Source organism: Phaenicophaeus curvirostris, chromosome 1 (genome assembly GCF_032191515.1).
Source record: "Phaenicophaeus curvirostris isolate KB17595 chromosome 1, BPBGC_Pcur_1.0, whole genome shotgun sequence".
Lineage (NCBI taxonomy): Eukaryota > Metazoa > Chordata > Aves > Cuculiformes > Cuculidae > Phaenicophaeus > Phaenicophaeus curvirostris.
In genome coordinates, this window is record NC_091392.1 from 183453331 (window position 1) to 183465101 (window position 11771).

An 11771-nucleotide genomic window follows, 5' to 3' on the forward strand; every position below is an offset into this window, starting at 1 on the left:
CTAAATTTGCTCCGCTCCAGTTTATACCCATTGTCCCTAGTCCTGTCGCTACAAACCTTTGTTAAGAGTCCCTCCCCAGATTTCCTGCAGCCCCCTCAGATATTGGAAGGTCTCCGGGCTGAACAACCCAAACTCTCTCAGCCTGTCCTCATAGGGAAGGTGCTCCAGCCCTCTGATCATCTGTGTAGCTCTCCTCTGGATCCATTCCAACAGCTCCATACCCTTCTTACGTTGAGGAGTCCAGAACTGGACACAGTACTCCAGATGAGATCTCATAAGAAAGGATTAGAGGGGCAGAATCACCTCCCCCAACTTGCTGGCCGCACTTCCTTTGATGCAGCCCAGGATACAGTGGCTTTCTGGGCTGCAAACGCGTATTGCTGGCTCACGTCAAGCCTCTCATCAACCAGCACCCCCAAGTCCTTCTCTGCAGGGCAGCTCTCAATCACATTCCCCATAATGTATTGAAACTGACAGGAGTCAGTATATCTGACTCCTGAGACCTCCCCTGGGAAGACAGGCTGACCAGCACTGTGAGGGATAATGAAAATGGCTTTTTAAAATATGTTATTAACAAAAGAAAGGCCAGAAATAACATTTGCCCATTACTTGATAAGCATGACACTTCATGAACAGGCATATAGGCAAAGCAGAGACATTCACTGCTTTTTTTTTGCTTCTGTCTTCAATACTGATGATGGGCTTGGGCCCTTCCAGAACTTGGGCTAGAGGACCAAGGCTGTGCAAATGATAAACTCCCAATCAACCTTAAACTTGTGTGGGATTTGCTGATCCAGCTGGATCCCTATAAGCTGATGGGGCCTGAAGGAGTTCGTCCAAAGGTACTTAAAGAGCTGGCTGACATCATAGTGAGACACCTCTCAATGATTTTTTTCAGTGTTTTTGGGAATCTGGAGAGGTATCAGTTGGCTGGAAGTGGGCAAATGTTGTCCCAATCTTCAAGAAGGATATCAGGGATGACCCCAGTAACTACAGGCCTGTTAGTCTCACTTCAGTGCCTGGTGAGGTTATGGAGAAGATTATTCTGGGAGCTGCTGAAAAACACCTGAAAGACAACACAGTCATTGGTCCCAGCCAGTGTGGGTCTATAAAGGGAAAGTTCTGTCTGGCAAACAGACAAGAAACTGGGGGGAGCTGCTGACACTCTTGAGGGCACTGCAGAAAAACTGGAGACCTGGGCAATTGTCACCCACAGGAATTTTAACAAGGGCAAGTGTTGGGTTTTGCAGCTGGGGCATGACAAGCCTGGATTTAAATGCAGACTAGGGAGCAAGAGGCTGGGGAGCAGCTCTGCAGAAAGGGGGCTGGGGATTTTGGTTGATGGCAAGTTGAACATGAGCCAGTAGTGTGCCCTGGCAGCCAAGAGGGCCAACCATGTCCTGGGGTGCATCAAGCATGGCTTTGATAGCTGATCTAGAGAGGTCACTGTCCCACTCTACTCTACAGTGGTGTGGTCCCACCTTGAGTATCTTGTGCAGTTCTGGGTGCTACTGGAGAGTATCCAGAGGAGGCCACAAAGTTAGTGAACTGTTTAGAGGGGAAGTTGTATGAAGAGCGGCTGAAGTCACTTGGTCTGTTAAGCCTGGAGAAAAGAAGACTGAGGGGATACCTCATAGCAGTTTATTGCTTCCTCATAAGGGCAGGAGTAAGAGCTGTTGCTGATCTCTTCTCTCTGGTGACCAACGAGGTTTAGGTTGGAGATTAGGAAAAGGTTCTTCACTCAGAGGGTGCTGGAGCCATGAAACAGGATTCCCAGGGAAGTAGCTATGGCACCAAGCCTAGTGATGTTCAAGAAGCATTTGGACAATGCCCTCAGACACATGATGTAAATTTTGGGGTTGCCTCAATGAACCTTGTGGGTCCCTTCAAACTCCGGTCATTCTGTGATTCTCTGATTTACTAAAAATATTGGGAAAAATCCTATGTTATGATACATTTAGAATCTATACAGTCTAGGAAAAGGGATGTTAATCAAAACAATTTCTAAATGTGTGAATATTCTACATTTTAATGAAAATTTCCATTTTAAAAACATGTTTAAACAAATTGCCTTGAAATTTTCTACCTCTTATGAGTGAAAAAAGCCCAGTCTCACACTTTTCATCAGTAAAGGAAGAAAAAAGGGATTTTTCTATCAAAGCTAAATTTTTCTTTCCTTAAATTACAATTTAGCAATTTTTTTCTAATTCAGGGGTATCAAGACTCTGATTTCAGTTTCTGATTTCAGTCTTTCAGAGAAATCGAAGTTGTGTATTCATGACTAAAATATTAAAATATAAAAAATAAGGGAATTACTTAGGAAACACTATTCCCTCAGGACATCAGTGAGATGATGGTTCCAGGGCTCAGATCCCCATAGACTTTTAAGGCCCTGATGCCCTGGTTGCACACCTATTCTCATTCAGCATGATCTGGCCTGCAGCAGACAATGACTGACCAGCTCCCAGCCACTCACTGCTGCTGCCACCCTTCTGCTGGCACAAGGATTTGTGCAGTCATGAGACAAACCAAGGACCTAGTCCACCTGAAAAGTAAAACAACTACAACAACACAGCACCAGTGGGGACAGTTCTCTGAGCTGGCTTTCTAGACAGCTCTTTGAACTGTAGGTCCAGCACAAAAGAAGTCGCCATTGTCTTTATAGACCTAGCACTCTGTGCCTCAGTAATTTTAAGTGCTGTCTAATTTTTCATAGTTGTTAAAATGTTATCCTATTCTTTGTCAACATTGAAAATGTCAGCTGTTCTTTCAAGGGATCTTCCTTTAGCAGTTCTTGAGCTGTTTTTTATTTACAGTAAAAACATCTAGGTATGATACTGAGACAGATGAAGCATTACACAAGTACCTGTTTTCAAATAGGGAAATGTTGTTTGTGAAAACTGCCGGTAGCTTATAAAAATAACCTTACCTCTGTCCAAAACTAATTTTCTAACTGCTTGATCTCTCTACATGTTATTTGTCATGAGGAGTGTCAGAACTTGTTAACTACAGGTCTAACATCTATCTCACACTCATACAAAGATCATATCACTCCTAGCCAAATTAATGAATAAGCCATATTCATTATAAGCTCTAACAGCTTATAATGAGGTTATCTAAGCTCTAGTTTCTCAGGAAGTCTTTGAAACAGCCCAATATGGATTAGTACCTGAGGGAGGCTGGTGAGCTTTGCCAGCCACTACTTAATGGTAGCAAGAGATAAAATAAAGCTTTCAGCCATTAATCGTTTACTTCTGAGCTTCCCTGTGTGTGCTTGAGAGGAACCTGAAGCCTTCTGGAGTGGACTCCATAGGACTTCTTGCAGTAATTATTGTCTTATGATTTCCAGGAAGACAGAGAAGTCAGAGCAATTCCTGACTTGGTCCTCTGTGGTTCCAGAGAAGAATATCAGAGGGCTGGTTAGTACTTCTCTCTGTCTTGTGAATCATTCCTAGCTCTTCCTCAGTTTTGCATCCTTTTTTTTTTTGAAGGTTGAAATTTTCAGATTTAGTGCTTTTTTCAATTAAAAGAACTTCCCTTCTTCCATGCCTTGGGAGCAAGCATAGACTTCTTACTTTCCTTTTTGAGGACCACTGTTAAGTCCCAGCTTTTACACAGCAAGCTCTACACACATGTCAATTCACAATCTGGGGCATGGAATGTAAATGTGCCTGGCTTTCAGACTGTGTCAGATCTCCCAGAACTGACACAGACATTTTCTTTAGAGACTGAACAGCTGGATTTTATGTTTTGTATTTCCCAGTACAAATATTCAAAGATTGTATTTTACTATATCAAAATTTTGTGGTTTTTTTGAAGAATTGTTTACAGGAGAGAGACATGTTTTCTGTACAAATGCGGGTGCTTGGTATTGTGTCTGGCAGCAGGAGGAAAGATGAAGCACACTATTTTTTCCCTCGTCATCCAGTTCAGAGTTTTTGAGCTACCACCATCACACACTCTTCCAAAGATCTTGGTCAGATTGCCCTTTATAGGGAGCATCCTTTATCTCTATGGCTTGAAACCACAAGATTCATTTAAGCCTTAATTATAAGCATACAGAGGAAAGACTGCCTTTTGAAAGGAAGTTATAGCATGTTTTGACCCAAAATATTTTTCTGCATATTTTGTCTTTCTCTTGAGCTTGAGAAGGACATAGCTGCTTCAGAAGCTCATGGCAGCTCCATCAGTTCACAAATCAGACCACTAGCAGCTGTCCTGTTCTCTCTTCACCCTTTGAAGTGGTTTTAGTTCCCAGTGTGTTTTGATCCCTAGGTTTTCAGCTTGGCCTTAAATAGTTATCTGGCCTGCAGCCTCGAAGTAACATCCTCACTGGTAATAAAATAGCCATTGTCTTACAAATACACGTCAGTACAAGTTGGGAAGCGGTTAATTCAAGACTCTTGTAACTTACCAGCCTTATTCCTCCAAGTCTCATGTTGAATTGCAACACAATATTCATATAAGAAAATCCATTCAGACAGGTTAGACACAGAGTTGCTATGACCTTGGCTAGGTCACATTCAATATTCAGCAAGTTTTTTCTAACGAATGTACTGAGCAATCACACAGCAGGTCCACGTGTGCCACAGGCTCTTTTGAGGTCAGCTTATTGCAGAGCAACGCTGGAAGTTCAACTGCATAGCAAATTTAATGCATAGCTGCATAATACCCTGGAAAATGTGCTGTGGAATCAGTCTTTGAGTTCAGAAAGTTTATAAAAAGTATTATGAAATCTCTTTGGCAGTGAGAGTGGTGTGTGGACTCGGTGACCTTTGAGGTCCCATCAGGACCTTGTTGTATGGTCTTATAGTAGCACAGCAGTGAAGAATACGAACTCTCTTCTTTCATGTGACTATGATTCCTAAGACTGTGAATAGTGCCCTGGCTGCAGTCTGCTTTGATTACCACACCAGTAAATCGATTTCACACTTTTTGAGAACACATAGATTTTATCTTGAGTTTCAGTGTTCTTCTGAACTATCAAAATCTGGAAAATGGCCTACAGTTAAGACATGAGACTAAGGCACAATTGTTGTTGACTAGGGCATGCAAACAAGAGGAAGGCATAGCCTTAGTTGAGCTACCAACTCTCCAAGTTTACCTAGTATTCTCTACAGGAAAGTTCATGGTGAACAGTGAGTTTGGAAAACTTTATAGCCCAGTGAGAAAAAGCTCTACACATCCAGCAACCTAATAGATAGGATCACATATTGCTGGTAGTGTGGGCAGTCAGAGACACAGTCAGTATTGCTTGGCTTATGATAGTTCATTAAAAAGGGCCAGAAAATGTATACTACCATACAGTCAGTCATCTATACCATGCAGTTGTTAGTACAGCTCTGACACGGTCCTTACTACAGTTCAGGCTCATGGCAGATTGTGCTTTTCAGTGGTTTGTGAGGATAATCCAAAGGTTGGCATGACCACGGACCAGTCCCCCTTGGCAGTAGACACGTGGACTCCATTATTTGAAAGATAAGAGAAAGTAATAATCTTAAGTTTTTTTAAGCCTATATTCCTAAGCATAGAAGAACTGGTCTGAGAGTCAGAATTGTTCTTGTTCAGCATCCTCCAGAAACTAAAAAAGAGCCAATAATTGAAAGAGTTTGTCAGGATGCAATCAGATTAGTAATATCTGCCATCTTGTTTCCTTTCATCTTGTGTTTCTTCTTTTGCCATCCTGTACCTTTTCCAAATGCCCTTAGCTTTCAGAAAATTACACTTGTCCAAAAGAAAAAATAGAAGAAAAAACAGAGCTATAATCTATTCTTTTGCCTTCACAGACAAAAAGAGGGTAGAGATAAAAAGGAAGAAATACTGTGTTTAAATCAGAGTTTCAAAACAAAAACACAAAATTGCTTTTCTAAAATATTTCAGTTATACAGAAAAATAACTATATTCTGAGTCCTGGAAGATAGAAACCATATTGGGATGTTTATTGCCTATTTATTTTTCTCTTTTCTTTACTAACCCTTAATCTAAACTTAATGGTGGGGGTTGTACTAATTATCCAGTGTTAATTGGTACATTTTAAATAGCCCAACATATATGCCTGCCAGCTGCGACCGTATGTAATATTCACCTGTAATTGACAAGACGTCAATTAAAGTATCTTCTTCCAATGGATATATTTCTTTCAACTGTTGCTTATTCACTCTTGATGTACATTAAAATATGTTTCCCCTCTATGATGCTTCTGTGAATGGTGTCTACATGGTTTTGATCTGTAATGCATCAGTATTCCTTAGGATCTAGAAAATACTTGATATTTGCCTTTCAGAATCATTTAGTGTTTAAAATTTAACTTAACTTTGCCAGCATTCTCTGTTAAGCAAGTCCCACCAAGTTTGTGTGCTAAACCTTTCAGTAATTAAAAAGAAAACAATCAAATGTTCACACGTACAATTTTATGTGGTGCAAAATCACTTTTTTCCTATGTGTATTAGGGTTCCACTGTAATACAAACTTTTGTGTAATTTTAAATATATTGACTTTATAATATGAAGTAATTCCGAGTCTTAGAGTTAAAGCTGCCTTCCTAAACTGAGGGCTACACTAATAACTCTTAGTCATTACGTGTATGATAGCAGATTATCAAATCTGACAGCTGAAATTTATTTGGAAAGTGGATTGAGTGATTCTCCTCAAGCTAAAACACCAATTCATGTGAAAGATTCATATTGTTTGCAGGATGAATCAAGCAGCCCATTTTATTACATGGGAGAATTTTTGTTACTGTGAGATATTTTCTGATTTTTACTATATTCCATGCCACTTTAGCACACGTATTAAATGCAAAATGCATGTGGAGTAATTCTCACACAGAAATATGGAGCCAGGGAAAGGAGGGAAGACAATAAATACAGGTCCTTAGTAAGGACAGTGTTCTTGAAACTCTGTTCTGCAGAATAACCTGGAGACAGCCATGTGAGATCGGTGTAAGAAGAGCTGTGATGATCCCAGGGCAGCTGTCAAAAGCAGATTCCTGTTCCCTAGATGCTGAATGTCTTCCGAGTTACAGTACACAATCGATGTATGTTCTTGGCAAATGCTGTGCAATGCAAGACTGTGAGATTTGATTATGTTGCATCCTCCTTTGATTATAAGCATCCTCTGCTTCCTTATAGAATCATAGAATCATAGAATCATAGAATCACCAGGTTGGAAAAGACTCATCGGATCATTGAGTCCAACCATTCCTATCAAATACTAAACCATGCCCCTCAGCACCTCATCTACCCGTCCCTTAGAAAACAGAAATAAATAATTTGTGAAAGTCCCAAGGTGTCTATGTAAAGAAGGGAGGGAGACAGGAATATATCCCATGCCCTAGACAGAGGCATGAACATCTTGTTACCTCTACAGAGAACACTCACTTCTGTGCTTGCACCTGCATTGTTTGTGGCATGGTTGATGCTAGGAGCAGCCTGATGCGCTCCACATCCTTATTACCTTCCCTGAACTTGGAGCCCAGCCTGCCTGCAGATCCCATCACGCTCATGCTAGATAATAAACAGACCTTCCAGCAACTGTGTCTCATGTCTGATAGTAGGCAGAACTCACCCCAAGGAGCATTAGAAGCTACTAAGCTGGCTTAGAGCACCAGCCGATGCACACAGCAGGGAAGCAAAACCTAAAGCAGATGCAAGATTTTCCCCTTCCGAGTTGTAATGATCCTAACCAGAAGACTGTTGTGCATCAAAGACTTAGTGATCCATGTAACAGTGAACCTGAGTAGGGACACAGCAGTGCACTGCACAAGCAAGTTGTTCTTCAGGCCTGCGCTGGGCTGTGTGGGTCTCTTGGCTGCAGCATAAACTCAGCTGAGTGATGGTAGCAGAGGAGCCTGCAGGCAGCTCCCACTTGGTATTGTTGATTACACCAGCTGCATGGCCTTGTCTTTATCTTAAAGTGGAGCAGCAAGTTCTCATGTGAACATATGGTTGTTTGACACTAGAAATGACAATTTTTTTTAATTTTTATTTTTCCAAGAAAATTCTGTAAGAGGTCTCAAAATCAAAATGTCAGTGAATTGTTCAATGGGTGAGATATGTACCATATGGCCTGAGGAGAGGTCTGTCTTGTGCTGCGCAGCTCAGAATTCCCAGCATCTGAAGGGACAAAAGATTATCTGTATTCTTTCTCTCCCTTGTGTCATCTCCAGAACATGGTATTTTGAGCAACAGCTTAGGTAGTCTAAATGGCTTTCTTACTGGGATCATAAGGCACACTAACCCCAGTGCCTTGCACTACAGGGTATCAGCAGACTAGCCTGGAGCTGACCCCAGAGATGTTCCTGAATCAAGTTGTGTGACAGGTGACAAATACAGCTTCAAACATTGTCAGCTTTGGGGTTGCTTCACCATAGCAGGCTAGGGCTGCTCCTGGTAGCTTTGCAACTAGGTGGGTTGCCCAGCACCACTTCAGTTACTCCTATTTCACCCAGAAGAACAAGAAAACTAATGTTTTGAGTATCAAAACAACAATAATAGAATATAAAGTATACCTTTTAGTGCTGCATGTGAAGGGAAAATATCAAACTTTAAAGCAAACGTTTCTGCTCTCCTTCTTTTATTCCCTTACAAGCTTTTCTGTATTATAAAGCAGCTGATAGCACACTTTAGAACTGTGCATGTTTTAAATGAATGTCCTTCACAGAACGTTAATATCTCAACCTTGCCTTTCACTTCAGATCACACAGGAAAACATCCATAACTTTGATAAAACCTTGAAACGGTTCTGCATAATTCAGAAACAGACATTTCTGGTTTGTTCAAATCACTGTCTTTAATACCTGTCTAGCTCAAAGTGCTAGGCCCTTCTGCCAGATATTGCTGAACGGCATGCTAAAATGCCCTTGTTGTACAGTATGTCTTTTCTCAATCAGGGCCCTAATGTGTTGTCTCCATATTCACAGCATCTGTTACTCAGCTGCTTTTGACAGCTGCTGTTCATTTCTACTCAGAAGCTGATGGATGAAGAGTTTCAAAAGAAATTCATGTTTTGATTTGATTATCTTATGGGAGCGGAATCTGGGCTTTGCTTCTTCTGCCACAAGTAGCAGGCAAGTTCTCCAGGTGCAGGATCTGGCCATTTAAAGAGCAGTGACAGGAGACAGGACAAGAGGGAATGGCCTCAAGCTCCACCAGAGGAGGTTTAGGCTGGACATTAGGAAATAATTTTTCACAGAAAGGGTCATTGGGCACTGGAACAGGCTGCCCAGGGAGGTGGTTGAGTCACCTTCCCTGAAGGTGTTTAAGGCACAGGTGGACAAGGTGCTAAGGGGCATGGTTTAGTGTTTGATAGGAATGGTTGGACTCGATGATCCAGTGGGTCTCTTCCGAACTGTTTATTCTATGATCCTATGATTCTATGATTCTATGATTCAGTTTTACTTGTTGGTGTTAGTTCAAATGGGGTGGCTTGCGTGCATATAGAGCAAATGGGTTTTATAGGCATGACTAGTAGGAGATCAACCATCTGCAATAAAAACCTGAATCAAAATTTACAGTAACAGTAATCTTGGAAAACAATCTTTTATCTTTGTTGTTATGTAAGTAGGTGTAATGATCAACAGCTATAGTATTGTGAAGTCACAGGCTATTCATAAAGGCCTCAATTTAGCAGAGCTCTGAAGCACTGGTGTGAATTCTGTATGTTGGATGTTGGCGGTATAATGACTTCTTTGGGAATTCTTGTATACTTAAAATCATATCATAAAACTTTGTGACAGCTGAACTAAGGGATCTGAACAGAACCGGTCACTTTAATTGTCTGAAGACATTTTAATAGTATTCTTAACAGAATAGCAGTTTGATATGGAATTTTCTTTTTGAGTTATAAGAAAAAGAAATCAAACGCTAAAACTTTCAGAGTTTAGATTTCAGTAGTTTAGCTTTTTGGTATTACAAGCATTTATTTCAAATTACATTGAAAATCTGTGTTGGAGACACAAACAATCTCTGAACAAAAGCAGCGCACATTTTGATTTTGAAGAGAATGATCAAAAAGACAACTGTTTGTCAGAATGAATCATGAAAAGCAACTGTTGTTTTTCAGTTAGCTCTGTATGAAGATTTGGCATTGCTGGAGTCCAGCAATAGTTCTTTAAACTGGAAGAGAGGTTGTCCCCTGAACTCTATGCCTCACATTTTAAGTATATGATTTCATGCTACTATGCATGGGTGAAGGGACAGACAGGTACTTAGGCAGAGGATGGGTTAACAGATGCATTGCCAGGTCATTTCATGTCCCTGGCACTCCTCCACATATTTCCCCTAGAAGTCAGTGATAAGATTCACGAAAAACGTTAGATGAGCTCCTCGTACATCAGGCCAGTAGTGTGGATTTCAATAACCTGTGAAGCAAATAGGCTGTACTGTACTATCATACCTGGAGCATTGCAGTCTTGCCATTTTCAAACTGAACTAAAATGCAAATATATGGCTTCTTGCAACAATGCATTATTCATCACAAACTGTATACCAGGATTATCAGCCTTATACCCAGGAGAGTGTATAGAAAGAAAAAACAGAAATAGCTGAACTCTCTTCCATTACTTAAAGAGTTCCTCTGTTTTTTTTCATTGGTTTATGTGTTTCAACTGGAATACTGTGTAGTTTCCCTGCAATGTAGTTCTAATTTGATCATCTGAGTAAATTAATGATGCTTGCTCATTGCAATTATATTTTTCCGTTGAAATTACCTGAATTCTGCTTTTTTCAATAATATGTAATGTTTCCATGTTCATAATTAGAGTATATTGCTAATAAATGATTGTAGTAGGAGTATCGTACAACACTGCTTATGTACGTACATAGCAGCTACTGTTTAATGCAGTTGAGCTCACACATTCTTATTGCTTACTGCATACACTGCTAGTGATAAATGACAGCCATTTTTCTCTACCACAGCCAAGAACAGAGATTAAAACTCTAGATACCAATCTGATCTCACAGGTCACAGCTTGTCTGCATAACTCGTTTTGTTATAACTGATAGCAGTAAAAGGTCTTTCATCAGCCTTGTTTATTTATGTCTGTGATTCACAGCGATGATGATTTATAGAGCACCTGTAATTGCAAGTGTATGGAAATGCAGTACATAGCTGAAAAAAATGACCTTGTGGGAGAGAGAGATATTAAATGTTTAGTATGAATAAAAAAAAAAATCCTATGAGTGTGAATAAAAGAAATCCAAACAATAGGATAATCCAATTACTAAATATAGAGCAAATCTATATATGTAAACAGTGAAGATGGGCGATTAGAAGGGGAAAATAGAGGACTGGAAAACTCAGTACATCTGTTTACATTATAAAAAGCTTTCTTTATGTAGTGATCTGTGCTCTTTGGCTAGCTAATGTTCATCTTGACTACATTGTGGAAAGCTGAGAAGCTTTGGGATCATAGAGTTTGTATTTCCGAATTCAGTGAGGTGCAGGATAAGAACTCGTGTGATTGATAATGTAGACAAAATTAATTATTATTTTTATAGGGAAAAAAAATGTTTGCATATAAAAAAGATGTTGAAAGTGTAGCAATGGATGTAGAAAAGAATAAATTAAAAAGATATAGAGGTCTTTATTAAAAACAAACAAACTTTACAGGAAGAGTTTTATATATCTTGACATCTTGCTAAGTAGAAGACTGAAACAAGAGAGGATTGCATCAGGACTCCCATGGGAAGAAGACACCAAACCTGAAAAGCCCATTTACTCTAGCAGGCACAGAGATAATAAGATGCAGTGACAGCTACCTGAAAACAGTC